The sequence below is a fragment of the Astatotilapia calliptera genome, chromosome 3 (genome assembly GCF_900246225.1).
Source record: "Astatotilapia calliptera chromosome 3, fAstCal1.2, whole genome shotgun sequence".
In the NCBI taxonomy this organism is placed as follows: Eukaryota; Metazoa; Chordata; class Actinopteri; order Cichliformes; family Cichlidae; genus Astatotilapia; species Astatotilapia calliptera.
This window is the reverse complement of record NC_039304.1, coordinates 41,895,238-41,904,205: the sequence shown is the minus strand read 5'-3', so window position 1 is coordinate 41,904,205 and position 8,968 is coordinate 41,895,238. Positions and strand designations below refer to the sequence as shown.

Sequence of the window (8,968 nt, the reverse complement as noted above, 5' to 3'; positions counted from 1 at the left end):
TGACTAATGTTTTTACACAGGGTTACTGGTCGGCGGGAGAGTGTTTTAGAGAGGATGTGTAATGTTCTTGTGCAGATTGCAAATACAACTAGAACGATTAATTGAGACTAATCAAAACTAACCTGAAACAGAGGAGGTTTTAGATAAGGAGGAATTAAAAAGGATGTAAAGTGCATTTGATCTTTAATTGCAGGTGTGACCATGAAGATTTTTGGTACATATTGCAGGTGGTGGCTCATTATAGAATTGTGCTCAGCTTCATAAGGCAAAAAAGCTTTATCAGGGGTCGATGATTTCGTTTGTGTCCTAATGATTTAGGTATGCCAAAATTAGAGGTTTTTTGACAATTTAGAGAACCAGTGAGGAGCATAACTAGATGATCAGAAACTGAGTACTACATTTAAATGGAAGTTAGAATTAAGAATGCTCAATTTGTTTGAGGTCTGTAGTTCACTTTTATACACACACTGCAAATGTGCTTATAAGGAGCTGGCACTTAGTCTGTGAAGGTCAAAAGCTTCATCCGACAACGGATCGGATTGATATATTGGAGGTATTGACTTCAAGTGCAGAGGGTTAAATGCATGCACGCTTACACACATAGGCATGGCATAGGATTGGAATAAACAAAGTCAACAATATTAGGTTAGGAGAGCCAGCGAGGGAGATGTGTTGGCTTTCTGTCTCTTGCAGAGGAGGGAACAGACACCAGACAAGGTCACAGATAGGTGAGGATCCTTCGCAGCAGAGATAGACACTGTGACGGCCGAGACACCACCTGGGTCCAAGGGTCATGGCGTTTGGGCTCCGGGTAGTCCCCTCAAAAGGATGGGTCCCATTAACACAGCAATAACCATGAAGGGGTGGCGGAAATCCAGGAACACCAGACCAACGAGGTTCGAGAGGCTTTTGGGCATAAAGGGGGGCACGTTCCGGTTTCTTTTTCTGGAGGATACATAGGACCTGAGGATACACAGATCGTTGTTCGAAATCGGGGCAGAATAATCCCCTGATCTGTGCCACGACTGAAGGGTTGTCTAACCCCTGAGGTTGAAGAAAGAAGAGCAGAGGATCACCCAACTGGACGACACTGGTAGCTGCAGCAATAAGATAAAGGCTAAAAGCTCCTTGGACAGAGGTTGTAGTTTGAGTACGTTTGAAGGGTATAAGGTAGCACCACATAAAGCTGTGGGAAAACTGGGGAGTGAGACAAATCCTGGTGTAAGTTGGGCTGGCAAGACAGCCCAAAAAGGGGGAGTGTTGTCAAGGAAAACATGTTATTTTATTCTCACTGTGATATCATTCATAAAGCACTGTCAGTATTTCATCGTTACTTCATTAGTCTGTATTACTTATCATCAGTTTATCATGTATCATTTATCATTTATTTCAGAGCATGCAGGATAAAACCTATTCTAGAAGTAATACTCTATTATGTGTCGAAAACACCAGCAGAAGCTGTGGGTCCAGTCAGGCCACAGTACAGTCATATGAGGACACTCAACTTTGGTTGGCCTGAACTCACAATATCACAAAACTACACATTCTACACACTATTGGTTATGTTCCCAGGAAAGCCTGAGTGAAAACATCTGGAACATGTTGTTGTTCTTAGCCATAGAAGGACATAGAAGTGAGAACTGACTGATAATAATAATGGATTGGATTTATATAGCGCTTTTCAAGGCACCCAAAGCGCTTTACAATGCCACTATTCATTCACTCTCACATTCACACACTGGTGGAGGCGAGCTACAGTTGTAGCCTCAGCTGCCCTGGGGCAGACTGACAGAAGCGAGGCTGCCATATCGCGCCATCGGCCCCTCTGGCCAACACCAGTAGGCGGTAGGGTAAAGTGTCTTGCCCGAGGACACAACAACCAGGACAGAGAGCCCGGGGATCGAACCAGCGACCTTCCGGTTACAGATACGCTTCCCAACCCCCTGAGCCACGGTCATTGTGACCGTCAAGACTTATCATGTGACTTGACGCCATCATTGCAATAAAACCCTTGTGAAGAAACTGTTCGGAGGGAGATCGGCTCTTAAAGGCTTGTGATGCTCATCTTCCCCATATGTACATATGTATAATAAAAATCACTATTCTGACATCTACTGAGACCATGCAGTCGTTTGTCTTCTCCTCAAAACTCGAATCATGACAGAATCAAATCCCGCAGTGCCAGACGTGTTCCGCTGCTGAAGCCAGTGCATGTCCAGGCCCGTCTGAAGTTTGCCAGAGAGCACATGGATGATACAGCAGAGGATTGGGAGAATGTCATGTGGTCAGATGAAACCAAAGTAGAACTTTTTGGTATAAACTCAACTCGTCGTGTTTGGAGGAAGAAGAATACTGAGTTGCATCCCAAGAACACCATACCTACTGTGAAGCATGGGGGTGGAAACATCATGCTATGGGGCTGTTTTTCTGCCAAGGGGACAGGACGACTGATCCATGTTAAGGACAGAATGAATGGGGCCATGTATCGTGAGATTTTGAGCCAAAACCTCCTTCCATCAGTGAGAACTTTGAAGATGAAACGAGGCTGGGTCTTCCAACATGACAATGATCCAAAACACACCGCCCGGGCAACAAAGGAGTGGCTCCGTAAGAAGCATTTGAAAGTCCTGGAGTGGCCTAGCCAGTCTCCAGACCTCAACCCCATAGAAAATCTGTGGCGGGAGTTGAAAGTCCGTGTTGCTCGGCAACAGCCCCAAAACATCACTGCTCTCGAGAAGATCTGCATGGAGGAATGGGCCAAAATACCAGCTACTGTGTGTGCAAACCTGGTAAAGACCTATAGTAAACGTTTGACCTCTGTTATTGCCAACAACGGTTATGTTACAAAGTATTGAGTTGTATTTTTGTTATTGACCAAATACTTATTTTCCACCCTGATTTACGAATAAATTCTTTACAAATCCTACCATGTGGATTCATGGATTTTTTTTTCACATTCTGTCTCTCACAGTTGAAGTGTACCTCTGGTGCAAATTACTGACCTCTGTCATCATTCTAGGTGGGGGAACTTGCACAATCGGTGGCTGACTAAATACTTTTTTGCCCCACTGTATCTTGGCAGCATCATCTCGAATGACGGGGTCTCTGATAGGGATGTCGACGCCAGAGTAGGGAAGGCGGTTGTGTCCTGCGACGTCTCCAATCTATTTGGAACTCGACCTCCCTGAACGTTAGGGTCAAGATCAGACTATTGAACTCTATTGTCTTTCCTACTGCACTATACGCTAGTGAAACCTGGCGCTCAAGAAGTGCAATTACTCAACACCTGAACGTGCTTCAACAACGTGGCCTGCGGCGAATCCTGAGAATTTCCTACCGGGACCGAATAACAAATGAGGAGGTCCTACAAAGAGCAGGCACCCGCCCGTTAGCCAATGTTGTTGCAGAAAGGCGCTTCTGCTTTGCGGGCCATATTTTATGCCTACCCCCGCATTGCCCAGCTAAGATTGCCATTACATGGTGTCTACGCACTGGCAAGCGAAAGCAAGGCCGACCAAAGACCACATGGCGTTGAACATTCATGGACGATCTGAAAACTGCCGACATTGCCTGGGACGAAGCTGATGCAGTCGCTGCTGACCGACATCAATGGAGATCACTAGCTGCCCGATGCGCCACACGGCATAGGAGGAACTAAGTGCTAAGTAAGTGTGTCTTTGCCCTCTGTGTCCATCTGTGTGTGTGTGTCCTTCTGCCTTGTTTCCCCTCCTTGAGAATTGATGTGTAAACTCAGAGATATATACTCCAAAAGACAGAAGGTTGTTTCAAAAGAATTTTTGTGTAATTTTTTAAAGTTTTATTGACATAAATACATCTGACATCACTTCCTTAATGTTTTTCACACAACATTTTATTAAATGTGAAGTTGAAATTATAACAGTGATTCTAATATTTCTATATTAAAAGTAAATTTAATGTCGGTCACCAAATTCCACAAGTTTCTTCACCAGGACCCTTTGTGATAGTTTAATTTTTATAGAAGCTGAAGTGATACACAATATGTATTTAGTTATTTCTAAGAAAATTAGAATACACCATATTCTTATTCAAAATGTCTCTCAAAACACAATGCAAGTTTAAAATGTTTAATGCAGCCTTTATATAGTCACATGCATTATGATATCTCAATACAATCAGATTCTGCTTAGAACTGGATTCAAAACTATTGAGCCAATATTTTCAGCTTATATGGCTGAAACATTTTCAAAGGATGAGCTTCCAACAATGAGTGAAACAGTAAGAGCATGTGCAGAAACATCCCATTGAGAAAGAGAAATCAAACATTTGGATTCATTTTAATGAGCTTAGACTTGTTGAAAATGCAGAGGAGCTGGTTGTGAACTGAGCTTCAGAGAAACACAGCATACTGATATGCACTGTGAAGCTTTGAGTGGAACAAGACAGAAAAACAACATGTAGATCCTGTAATAACGGGAGCTTCCATCTTTAAAGGACTGAAGAGGAAGAGCTTTACAAGGAATAATTTAGAACAGTTTCAAACATCAACTGATTGAATCCATGAATCTGAAAATGTATTTCTGACTGAAAGAGACAGACATGTACAGACTGAACTATCTGTTCAACAGTCAGTGTTTCTCTAACAGGAGGAGACTCTTTACACTCAAATCAGCACAGGGACACTGACGAACGAGACCAGATAAAAAACCCAGGATAAAGTTTTAGAGTGAATGTGGTGTTGACGGTGTGGAGGTGGTTCAGAGTGTCAGAGGAGACTGTGTAGAAGGACAGAGTGCCAGCAGGACAGTCCACATACACCGCTACTCTGTTAGAGACAGAGGAGGAGGAGAAGGAGGAGGAGGAGATGAAGGAAATAGGCGTGTTTCTGTTATTGTGCCACACAGAACGAGGACCATCATCACGGCAGAACAGACTCCAGGACTGATCATTATATCCAAACACACAGTCATCACTGTCTCCCTTCCTTCTGATTCTTCTGTAACTCACTGATATTGTAACTTCTCCTCTCCACTCGACCTCCCAGTAACAGCGACCAGTCAGACCATTTCTACACAGTAGTTGAGGTTCATAATCAAATCTGTCTGGATGATAAGGATATGACTGAACCTCGATCACACGTGCCACCTTCCTGTTGTTGTCAGACAGTTCGAGGTTTGTGTGAACTGTGTTTGTGTCGATTGTGAGTTGACAGGAATCTGATGAGAGAACAAACACAATCCAGCTGCAGTTATTGATCCATCATCTGTTCATTGATTGACACTTTGATGATGACTCCTGACATGAGACGTGAATGAGTGATGTGACAGTTTGAAGATGGTTGAATGTGTGCTGCTTTGTTTTCATGAATCCCATTAAAAACACACTTACACTTCTTCAGACCTGGTGTCAGCCATCGGACTCCAGCAGGCTCCACCCTGAAAGGAGGAGGGGGGTCAGACCAGCACAGTCTCTTTCAGCATGCACACATGGACATTACATGGCTTTCATACATATAATGTTAGACACTGATAAAGGAACAGTCCAACATTTTCAGAAATACACTTCAATCCATACGTGGATCAAACTGCTGATGATTTGGACTGATCCTGGGTCTGTCAGTCCTTTGAAGCAGTTGGTGGAGTGGTTGTTGGAGCAATGAAATCTGAGTTGACATTAGGGCTGCCACGATTAGTCGACTAGTCACGATTACGTCGACTATCAAAATCGTCGACGACTGATTTAATAGTCGACGCGTCGTTTGAAGCTTTGTAAGATCCCAAAAGATGCAGGAATAAGTAGCAGGATTTAAGAGTGTAATACTGGACTGAAACAGAAGATGGCAGCACTGCATGTACAAGGATGCCAGCAGCCATTAGACCCCGAAGAAGAAGAAGTGTCCCAGAATTCATAGCGCGGCCCAGCTCAGTTTCCAACAATGGCGGCAGCTAATTAGTTTTAATGTTACTCTTATTATTCTTTCTTGTCCTGTTATATTTTAGATAGCAAGGAGTTTATTAAACTTCACCGAAACAATCTGCAAATTTCATTAAAATTTAATAAACTATCATCTTGTCTTTATTTTTAGTTAGCACAGACCTGAAACACTTAAAGCTGTAAGCTAATGATAGTTATATAAGAGCAGATGCTGCTGGTGCAATAAGCTGTACGTTTTACGTCCAATGGATGATGATCTGATTAGTCGACTAATCACAAAAATAATCTGTGACTAGTCGACTATCAAAATAATCGTTTGTGGCAGCCCTAGTTGACATCCTTTGACTGTTCTCCACTTGAAATGTTCTCCTTACTGTCAGTAAAGTGATTATTAATCCACCTCAGAATAACAAAATCCCCCAAAGATTGATGTTTTTGAGTGGCTATGTCAAAGTTTAGAATTAATTCTTATTTAGATACTTTGGCATGACCATTATTGTAATAATTTTTATTCTTCTTTCTTTCTTTCTTTTTTGTGCTTGTCCCATTTGATTCTTTTGCCATCAGAATTATTGTCTAAAGTCAAAGAAAGATGCCCAACGGATTTACTTTAACAAATGGACCACCTTTGTTTTTATTGTTTATTTTATTTTAACTTACTACACACGGGACAGATATGACTGGGGGAAAGAAAAGGGAGAAAGAAAGAGGTAGGGAAAGAAAAACAGCGGGGAAGAGGAACGGTGATAAAGGGCAAAAGACAAAAACCAACAGACAAAAAATACATATATCAATCTCCTGGATCACCTGTTGAAAAAGAAAAAGAGAAAACAAGCAAAAAAAAAAAAAGAGAGCAACATAATAAACAACATCATCATGATAATCTATGGGAATATAACAGTAAATACTAAATATTGAATATTATTATGCAGAATGTAGGATTGAAAGCGCACAGTGTGCTTTGAGGTAGGAGCCTAAAAGGGTGTTTGTGTCTGTAAGGTATGGAGGAGATTAAGGCTCCAGACATCCAGAGACCCCCAGAGAACAACAGACCAAGGAAGACCAAAGGAGGGGCAACCGTGCCACTCTCCTCGAAAGAGCTGAGGAGGGCCCCAGATGAGGGGTCACTCAGCAGCCGTGGAGCAGAAGGACCGGGGGGGTTGCAGTAACGTGCCCATGAGCTCCGCTGGCAGCCAGCTGTGCCAGAGTGACACATAGATATAATGCACCTAATGAAACCAACAGAACCACGGCGTCTACAACAAGGATAGATGAGATTCTGAGGCCATCAAAGTGGAAGCCTTCCACTACATAGGTACAACAGAATTTTTCTGTCCATAAAAGTAAGGAACAGAATCAGCAAGAAAGGTCAGCCCTGTCAGAGTCCACAACACACCAGGAATGAATCCAATTTTTTCTGCTGGCAATTTGGCCCAAGCTTGACATGTAATTAGTGGGGTTAGACTAATTGGTAATTCTACATTGACCATAGGTGTGAATTTGAGTGTGAATGTTTACAACACACTGCCATTCTGTCCAGGGTGTACCCCACCTCTTGTCCTGTTATAGTTGGGATAGGCTCCAAGAAAGGGGTGAGGACAGTCCCTTGTCGTGCTCCAGTGCTGCTGATCACTGAGCCTGGTTCTGCCGGAGGTTTCTTCCTGTTAAAAGGGAGTTTATCCTTCCCACTGTCGCCAAAGTTCTTGCTCATAGGGGGTCATATGATTGTTGGGTTTTTCTCTGTATCTATGAAGCGCCTTGAGGCGACTTTTGTTGTGATTTGGCGCTATATAAATAAAATTGAATTGAATTGAATTTGTCAGACTGCGGTCTCTTGGACTGCAGCCCACACCAGACATTCCCAGCACAACCTCACTATATGTTTAGGTTTGCCAGTCCTGTCCAGCATCCTGCAGTGCCAAATGATCCAACTCACCACCAGGTGGTGATAACTTGACAGTTGACCTCTCTTCACCCAAGTGTCCAATTATAGGATTACAAAATCAATCATCGATCTATGGCCTAGGGTGCCCTGATCCCACATGCCACTTATGGACATACATAACTTGAAACAAACAACCCTCTCATCCACTGGGAAAAAAAACAGCCTAGAGCAAGCAAGATGAAGGTTTGCAGGACGATATGGCTGATGGCTGTCTCCCAGACAATCGTGAATAAATTGTTAAATTTCCAGTAATGAAACTTCTTTCTTCAGACTTCAGTACAACAAAACAAACAAACAAACAAAAATTCTCTCCATACCTGAGAGTGTCCAGTCTCCAACTTGGATCCTTCAGTCCAGCCAACAGCAGCTTCAATCCTAAGCCTCCTGGATAATTGTAGCTCAGGTCCAGCTCTCTCAGATGGGAGGGGTTGGAGCTCAGAGCTGAGGCCAGAGAAATACAGCCTTTCTCTGTGATCAGACAGCCTGACAGACTGCAGAAACACAAAACAGTAATCCATCAGTGAAAACTTCCCGCAAAGCTTGTTTTTATTCATTTATGTTACTTTTTTCAATTAATTTAGTAGACAGTCAATGCCAGATGAATGTATGAATTGCATCATTTTAAAATCTGGTAAATTTCCTACTGTAAACCACCTGTATTTTTTCAAATGTTCTTCTCCGCTCTTTACCATCACTCCACATTGTAGTGATGATAAATTTGATTCTTTTTACTGAATCGAGTTTTAATGAGTCACTGACTAAAGTGGATTGGTTTTTTTGAGTCATTTGATTCATGTATTTCTCTTTTCATGTATATCCTACTGCTTATGGAACGCCAGGACTGCCATAATGAATTAATTAAATACACCATTAAATAATTAATTAAATGTGGCAATAATTAATTAAAATTGGAATTAATTAATTAAATAAATAGTTATGACACATGTAATTAATTAATTATTGACACATTTAATTAATTATTTATGTATTTCACATTTTAATTAATTATTGACACATTTAATTAATTAATTATTGACACATTTAATTAATTATTTATGTATTTCACATTTTAATTAATTATTGACACATTTAATTAATTAATTAATTATT

At 41.7% G+C, this 8,968-nt stretch overlaps 1 pseudogene; it reads right to left on the bottom strand.

The window, feature by feature from the left end:
* Window positions 1-4,562: 4,562 nt before the first annotated feature.
* Window positions 4,563-8,968, bottom strand: part of LOC113019578 (protein NLRC3-like) — a 576,297-nt pseudogene continuing 571,891 nt past the window's right edge.